Genomic DNA, 9,157 nt, shown 5'->3' on the forward strand with positions numbered 1-9,157 from the left:
TCTTTTCAGGAGGTATCCCCAATTTCGGTATTTTGGCAAGCAATGAACAATTGCTGCCTACGCCCTTTCTTCTCCATAGCATTCGGAATTTTCTTATACCTCTGTCACCTGCTTCTCCCTCAGTCCTGTCTTTCCCAGAAATCCCAACTCCCAGTTCCCCTTTCATGCAAGATACTCCTTTTCACCCTCCTCACCCCTCCGTCTTTTTCTTTTTTTTTTAACTCTTTGAACTGGGCAGCCAGAACCACAAGCAGTAGGAACGAACCAGGCACTCAGCAGCATAAAGGTATTTTCTGTTTTGATCCCAGACCTTTTTCTGACAATTCCTAACATACCTTTCTGATTAATACCAAAGACTGGGCTCTCTTTCTTGAATGGTAAATACCTGATTTTGATCCAGCCTGGCTGTTGTGCCTCCTGTGTGGCACGTTCAATCAGTAAATCTAATGTCTTGCGCCTGAATAGCACCCAGCCACTCGATAGCGGGACATCCTTCTGGTCCTTAACCAGATCACTGATATCCTTGTGCTCAGCGACTCCACGAGAGCAGGTCAGGGGCATGACTTTGCTCTGCAAGAGATGCGTTGGCCCATCACCACCCTATGTATACATCTGTCTCGTCTGGCTGTGGTTTCCTACAGCCCAAAGTGAATTTTGTTCTATAGAGGTCAGATTTCTGCAGATAGTGGTTCCTTGGGTCGGTTTTGGAGGCTTTCTAAAAAGAGAGGCATCAGGTTTGCTGCGTTGCCTTCCTGGAAAACCAGATTGTGTTTTGTTGAAATGTATTTTGTCTACATATTGTGGTAAGTATGGAAAATGTTCATAGTTCATAAGCAAGAAATCCTGAGTGCCAAAATACTGGCTGAAAATACAAATATTTAAAAATTTTGCTTAAATAATTAATGTTGTAATTTCCATTGATAAACGAATATTTTCCACAAAAAGACCTTAAAACAATGTCCCCTTATGTGCATGCACATATACACAAGAAACCTTATCACCGAGTTGGCTGAAGGGAGCTTTTGTCTAGAACTTGCTTATAGAAATTTGATATTAAGGGCATGGTTATCAGCTCAGATAATCTACATCTGAAACTTTAGATTTTTCAATGTATATAACAATGCACATTCTCCATGAGGAGGGTTTTCCTCAAGCACCAGGTCTCTAATGGTGCAGCGTGGGTTTCAGAGGGGCTGCGGTCCTGGATAAGTGTTGGAGGCAACATGTGTGCACAAGTGCTGTGGAAGCTTGTCAGTTATTTGTTTTCTCAAATAAATTTGCTTTCTTCTTTGTAGAAGAAATGTGGTTCTATGTATACAGTAATACAGAAAGAGGATATTGTCCTCAGTTTTCACGCATATTTTCTTGCAAAGCCAGAAGAAAAGCTGGCTGAATGACGTAACTATTTAGATGGAAGCATTAATCGTTAATCATACGAATTCTCTTTGGCTGTAACACATTTCCACGCCAAATTCAGAACATCTGCTAACTGAGGGAGAGTACTGGAAATGGTCTTTGTGAGACGTTGAACCAAGAGTTGAAGCCAAAAGTTACGTAGGCTGTATTGTGAATGACTCCTCACCTAGGAGAGGAGGGCAGAGAAGCCAGGGTGGACACAGAAGGTGAACTGTCCTGCCCCTGCAGCTGTACCTGTGGACACACTCACCCCAGCAGCACGCAGGGGTGCAGGACGCTCACGGCTCTTGCCATCGGCTGCTGTTAGCAATGCCCACAGCCTACAAACGAGCCCCAGAGCGGGCAGAGACGTGCACAAGCTCGGAGGGGTTAATATTTGTTTGGCCCCTCGGTACCCTGCACCTCTGTAGTTTGTGAGGGGGTGTTTGCCCCAAAAGTGAAGCGGCAGCAACCCAAAAAGAGAGTTTATCACAACTGTCAGCTGTGGACTGGGAGCAGATGAGCCATTTCCACGCAGACTGCAGCACCTTTCGGTGGTTACGGACAAGCAAACCTGTGCCGCTGCTGGTCTGACTGCAGGCATTTTGCCAAACTGCTGTTATACTGGAGTGAACTGGGACCCACTGCTTTGGGCAGTGTCACTAGCAGGGCCATCTTTGCACTCAAAAATACTTCTCAGCACGCTGCCAAATCTTGCCCATGGGCTGAGAAGCTCGTGGCTCTTATCCTCAGCCGACAGTGTCAGACACACTGCTGTTCGTTGAAACCTGTGCACACACCTCCATCTCCAGCTGACGGAGGATCTCCTTTTACTGAAAACAGGCAGCCGTGCCTTATGGAGAACTGGGAAGGGATCCATCCCCTCTGCTGCTCTGTGTCCCAGCCTGGGCTTGTAGCTGCTCACAAGAGCTGGAGATGAGTGTGGTTTTGATTAGGGATGAGGAATCGTCTTCCTCCTGCCAAGGGGGGAACAAGGAGATTGTGTCACCCTGAACACTCTTGATTCTGCCTCCTCCTCAAGCACAAACCCGTTGTTTTTCACCATTCCACGTTCTTTTGACCAGCTTATATTCTTCCTACAACAGGTCTCTAATGCTACTAATAAAAGGGAAGAAATTTCCCACCATCTTACCAGGAGCTATACCTTTTCTCTGGGCAAGCACTGCAGTGCAGGGACTGGGGCAGACTCAGTAACTCGTGGTAGATTCGCACTTAACCACTCTGGGAATTAAAGAAACAACTTAGCAGGGACAATATGTTAGAGATGAAAGGGGATTATAAATTTCTTGATCGGCTGTAAAAGATTTCTGGGCTAGGATGCATTTCACTGGAAATTCAGCTTCTCCAGGGATAACTTCCCTTTAAATATTAACCTATTAATAACATACAATGGCTTAAGTTGCTGGGCAAGATACAAGTACAACAACATTAAACCTCACTGCTGCGGCTGGAGTTACTGGTCATCTGGGCCTAACGCTTGGTGTCTCTTTGAGGGGCTGAATCCCTTAAGCAGAGGGCAGTAAATTAAAAAGCAATGTACACAAACACCCTGAAGCAACATCCGAGCAGTGATAAGAGGAGGACTTCAAGGGCTACAGCAATTAGAGGGATTTAGGCAGCAGGAAGACATATCAGGGGCCACATAGCAGGAATAGTTATCCCCTCCAGGAGCTACCAAACAAGCTCCTTTCTGTGGGCAGCAAGACCTGAGTGCTTTCTCTGCAGGAGTGTGCGTGGAAAATGGATCAGGGACTACAGAGACACAGGAAACAGGCATGGAGAGCCCCACTCTGAACAGCTGCAGATCTCTTCTCTGCCCTTCCTTGCCCAGGACCTGGGTAGGTTTTACTGCAGGAATAGTGTCCCAGGAAGACTTGGGCAGTGAGGAGAATCTTCTGGTCTTTTCATCAGCCATTTGCTCATGCTTTTATATCAGGAACACCTCTGACAAATGCCTGAAGTGCTGATGTCCCATGAGAAGTTATGTGTCCAGACCTGCAGGCAAGACTCAGCTGATACAATTGCATAATACTGGAGCAGAGCTCCCAGGACAGGCTACCCTCAGCCTAGAGAGACCAAGAGATTTCCCAGATACATTCGACATATCCCCCCGGATCACAGCCTGGCTGAGCACCAGCCAGCAGTCAGGGCAAGTGTTCCATGAGCAGCCCCCTAGCACCATCCAACGTCTTCGCTTGAGGGCTGTAACAGCCCTCTCCAGTGTACCGAGGTCTTCCTCTGCCACAATTTCTGGAGAGCGGGAGAAGCAGCAACATCTGGAGCCTGGCGAGCTGCAGCCACACTCCCACCCAGGCAAGGCTGACCCTCCTGCAAGCCAAGGAGGTTTTGGCTGAGATGAACAAGCTCGGTAGGGATGTGCTTGAAGCCGAGAGCAGAGCAATGCTGCAACAGGCGGGTACAGTATGGAAGAAAAGGCACTTTTCTCCATCCTGTCAGGAGGAGACAGCCAGCTGTGACTCATGCTCCTTTCTCCCATCCCCCAGGTTCATTTTCGACACAGCAGCTATTGATAAGACCTTGAAAGAGCAGGAAGTTTCCCTGGCAGAGGCGGCTGGGCGGGCAACGTGTGGTTATACTGCTAATGAGCCTAAGTGGAGCACTTTGCTCAAAGGCATGAACAAGTTTCCAAGCTTTGACTTATATCATCAACAGCCGCCTGCTCACGGTGCTCAACTCAGCCACACCACAGTTCATGGGTGGGGGACACTTTCACCAGTACCACCATTATATTAGTTTTATTATAGGCAGAGAAGAGAGAAAGCTGCCAAAGAGGAGATCAAGGGACGGGTTGATGTTCAACCAGAGCAGAATTTAACAGCGCAGGCTGTACTGCATGCAACAGCAATGTGATGGTCATGGGGAAAATACTTTCCCAGATCTCGCTAGGAAACATTGACTCCCGTGACCTGCTCCTCTATACATCAGGAATTGGAGCATGTAGAAAGAGTGGTTGAGCAGGGAGAAGGTTTTCTCCAAGGGCAGAGGAATGTCTCTGGAGGTTACGAGCAAGCTGCAAGCTCAGGGAGCTTCACACTCCAACGGCCAAGCAACTGCAACAGCCCCCCCAAAGTACTTACACTGAAAATAGCTGCAGGAGCGATCGTGCATTTGCTGTCCTCCAGCCTGCCTGTGGTTGAGGAGGCAAAGCCCTGCCCAGGCTGCCCAAACTCTCTTTCTAAACCCCAAAATGCTTCAAATATGACCACCACTTATTATCCCCCTGACAGTGACCTCCTAATGGGCAAGAGTCCTTGAAAAATGCCCTTGGAAGTTCACCACGGTCTCTATGTTTTCATTTCTTGGCCAATGGTTGATGTTTCAAGAAGAAAACCAAGTAATTTTGCTCAAACATGTGAATGAGGAAGTCTGGCCCTGAGCCAGTTTTTGTTGTAAAACAACAGCAGAAACATGAAAAAAGCTTTGAAAGAAGTGTCTAGCCCTAAGAGGTGTTTGTCAGCTGTGATGGTAGTCCTGCCCTCTCTGACGGTGGAGGGGAGCAGAGAGGACTGGAGCCAAAGCAGGTCCTGTGAGGGTGGGCAGGAGGAGAAGCAAAGGGGAGCAGAAGAGGAGGTGGAGGCAGGAGGCAGGCACAGATCTGCAGGGCTGGGACATGAGAAGGTCCTGGAGAAAGGGGTGGTGGTGGAGAGGAATCTTCTGAACATTTGGGACAGGATTTGTCCCTTTGAACTTTACGTTTCCCTTTTGCAGTTGTCTGCCTGAGCTGGACATCTCAGCAGCCTTAGGCATCTAAGGTGAGCTGTGGCTTGTGATCCAGCGGGAACCTAAGCTCAGATGTGCACATTTCCACTACAGAAATCCACATTTAGGTGAAATTAATTCCCACTCTTGCCTTTCGGGTCTCGTGTCAAGTCACACACTAGACAGACTCACCAGGTGAGATGAGCTCCATTTGAGCTCCAGCTTCGTGTGATCAAACCCTTCCCGTTCATATGCATATGCTAAGTACACCACATCTGTAATCGTGAATGCACACTTCTTCACACAAACCCCACTGGCAACTGAAAATTAGAATAAACCATTCTTTTCAGCTTGTGGAAGCTGCGTATCTAACTGTCTAGAAAAATAAATGGCAATTTGGAGCTTGGCTTTTGTAAATTGCCTTGAAAAATCTCAGTAATTGTGAGTAATTAAAGTATTTAGTCCTAAAATTTGGTTTAGATGGATTTTCATGTGTATGTGCATGATTGTCTTCAGCTAAATAGTTTCCTCTGTGTTTACCCCTCCAAACATCCTTCTACCCTTTTTTCTATTATTCTCTTGTAGGAAAGGGATTTTGTTAAGTTGCCAAGCCCAGCTGGGCTGGGGTAGGATCTCATCATCGGGGAAAGAGGAGCAGGCTAATTTTACAAGGTGAACACTCCTATTTGCATGGAAACATCCCTGCAATCAATAACATCAGGAAGAAGAATGGCAAACAAGACAGTGAAACTGAGATCTTCGAAGTAGTGGAAATACTAATCAGAGTGCTGAAAGCTGCAGGAAAATTTACATGAGAGAAACGAACACTTCTTTGTGGGCAACGATTTCATTAAACAAGCGCAGTGAGACAGTTTCTCATTTGTGTTAATGGAGAAGCATCCTTTGTTCGTGTTCAGTCCCACTGAGTCCCTGCTCACAATGTCCTATTTAAGCTCCAATAATTCACTGTGGAGCCTATAGGAAGAATTCATGTTCATCCTTGCTGGAGGGACTCGCAGCATCACTGCTAGTGAAAGGAAAAATCGAGACAGCAGCTGAGAAGGGCTTGGGTATGAAAAATCAGCAGAGTGAAAACTGGAACACGAGGAGTGGAGCCTTGGATGTGCTGAAGAAATCCTGGTGGTTGTGCCTGAGCCACCCACTCACCCTTTGCAAACCCCTGCATCACAATAATTATCTGAGCTTATAAATCAGGACTCCTAGAAGGTCCCTCTGGAGGCTCCTTGAAGGCCTGTAAGAGAGGGAGGGATGCTGGGCCTTTAGCTGGGGCTGGATGTGCCCTTGTGCATTTTGGCTCCATGAGCTATGAAAGATGAGAAATGCCTCAAACTCTAGCACCTGCCTGGGACCCCTTTCCCTGGGACACGTGTGGGACTGTCCTGGTGCTCAGCGAGAGGCTGCCTGGATAGACAGGGGAAGCAAATACGCTGGAGCAAAGAGCCAGGCCTTCTGCTGAGCTTTAATAGAGCGAAGCTGTAACAAGTATCTAAAAGAAAAAAAAAAAAAAAGTGAAGGTAATGCTGGCAAATTCAATTGCTCATCACCCATGGTCACGTTCACGTCCTGGCAGTTGGGTCTCAGCAGCCTGGGTGCTGTGCAGGGTCACCTCCCTGCATGGCAGCACCTCCCGCTGGTTTTCGGTGCTGCCGCGGGACGCCGGGCTGTCTCAGCACTCGTTTCCCCACGCTGGGTTCCACATATATAAGGCTGATGTGCCTTACAGCAGGGGCTGGGTCTCTGACTGGATGCTTTTCCCTCTAGAAGTACATGGTTCAGAGCCCAGATGTGGCCCAAGCAGTGCTTTAGTGGCATCTATCCAAAGCTCAAGGAAATACTTATTCTTCCAAACGTGTTACTTTTGCAAATGGCTCATTACTGTGTGTCCTTGCTGTCATTCCGGAGTCCCCATCGGTGTGACCGGTACCAAAAGGAAGCTGGTCACAAAAACTTCAGGTCCAGCCTGGACCAGCATTTGCCCAGCAGCTATTTATCGCTGTTGCAATGCTGACTAATTACCTAATTGTGTGGATCAACCCCTTTCCTCCAAAACCTGTGGAAGCAACAGGAACAATTTGCTGCAATGTATTTCCCCCAGCAGCAAGAGCTGCATTTTGGTGCCTGGAGGAAGCCAGACCCCCAAGGAAGGATTTCCACTTGAAACAGCAGCTGATGATTTGAGAATATTTAGGCAGACAGTGCCACCAAAAGGAAATGTGATAAACTACCCAGCCTAAAAATGCCTTTTGCTTTTTGAGCAGTTGCCATGACTACTGTCCCTCCACAGACCTCTGCTTTTTTCCCCCCATCAGCTCCTCAGACAGTGCTTTGCTCTCTATCAGAAGCCCACACAGCCCTCCTAAGGCACCAGGGTTGAGAAATTAAAGGTTTTGTCGTTCAGCTAAGGGAGTCTCTTTTCAGCCTAGTGGCTAAAAGTTTTTCCAGTCCTATACAGCACAATCTCATAAAATTCCTTGAATACTAAATTACAACACATGAAGAAGTCTTATTCTTTGAGAGTTTTTAGTTAACATTCCCCTATGGCCTGCAAAACAACACGTCATTTGCTTGTGATTAACTGGAATACTTTTCTCATTTTGTTTCAAAGCAGGCACTACCAATAAGAAATTAAAAATATTAAAGTTTGCTTGGATCTTTAAAGCACCCATTGCCATAGCTGGCTTCGCTCTGGGATGCAGCTGAGAGGCTGAGCCCAGCCCCAGTCCACGGCCTGACTGGCCACAGCCACTGGAGCATCGCGGTTGTGACCCCACTGAAGCCTGGATCTGCCGGGCAGGGATGAGGGACTTGACATCTGATGTGCTTTACATCAAGCTGATATCACAACGGCAAGTTTCTCCTAAATTACTGAGAAGCTAAAATAACAGTCTCCGTTTATAGGGAAAAGCTGATTAAAATGCTTCGCCGAGGCTGGGTTTTTCCCGGCTTTCGCTGCCGGGGTGGCTGCAGAGGGTGCTGTTAACCTGCATACACCAGCACCGAAACAGGGACTCCACCGAGCAGGACAGACCCAGCGGGCTGCTGCAGGCGGTGTGTGCATTCAGGGGGGATAGTAAAGAATTTTACAGTTAAGATGTCAATTCGGGCTCTGCGTGGACCTGTCTGCTACAACCCCACCTGAAGACTTTAATTGAATATGACAGAGAAAGGCCAGGTCCTGTTGGCACATCCTGTCCAGCTGCCTTGGGTTTGTACCTTGGAAAAAACAGGTTTGATGGTGAGTGTGGCAGGATCTTGCAGCTCCCTGCCAGGTCTCAGCACGCCCTGGGTGTCCCCAGACAGGTGTGTTTGAGGGGGACAAAGCTGGTGAAGAGCATTCGGTGAGACCGGGCTAATTGCTTTGAGCAGAGCAGAAAGGATCAATGAGCTTCGCACAAGTTGTGTTTTCTTTGCCGGTGAGGAGGATGTATATCTGTATTTCTTTTTAATCAGATGATGAGGAAACCATGGCTTGGCCTCCCTGCCTTGCTGAAGTATAATAGTCCTTTACCACCATCCTAAGGATCCTTGTCCCTTCCCAACATTGTAATTTCATTACCAATGACAACACGAGTTGTTATTTATTTTAGCAATCTAAAAATGCCCCGTTTGTTCATGGGGAATGCGCTGGGCACAGTTGGGCTGTGTCAGTCCTGTGCTCGGGGCTGAGCGCTAGAGCTTTCCTGCAGCATCACGTCTCAGGAGGCAGTAAAAAGTATTTCACTCCTTTGGTATGATTCAAACCTTCATTTTCTGTTTTTGAAAGCATCTTCTTGCCCTGAGTAATGATAAAACCAGGCTGTGCTCCCACTACCAAACCTGCCTTCTGCCCTTTTCTTTGATTTTCCCTAATTCGGAGGAGACGGCCACTGGGCTGAGACCGTGCCACAGGTTTCCCTGCAGTGCTTGCAGGTGGCACCAGGATGGGGCAGGGATGAGGACACAGATGCAGGTGTCAGGTGATGGTGGGGACCGTGAGCCCTGTCCAGCCACCAAACATCCT

This window comes from Leptosomus discolor, chromosome 10 (assembly GCF_034619465.1).
Source record: "Leptosomus discolor isolate bLepDis1 chromosome 10, bLepDis1.hap2, whole genome shotgun sequence".
NCBI lineage: Eukaryota > Metazoa > Chordata > Aves > Leptosomiformes > Leptosomidae > Leptosomus > Leptosomus discolor.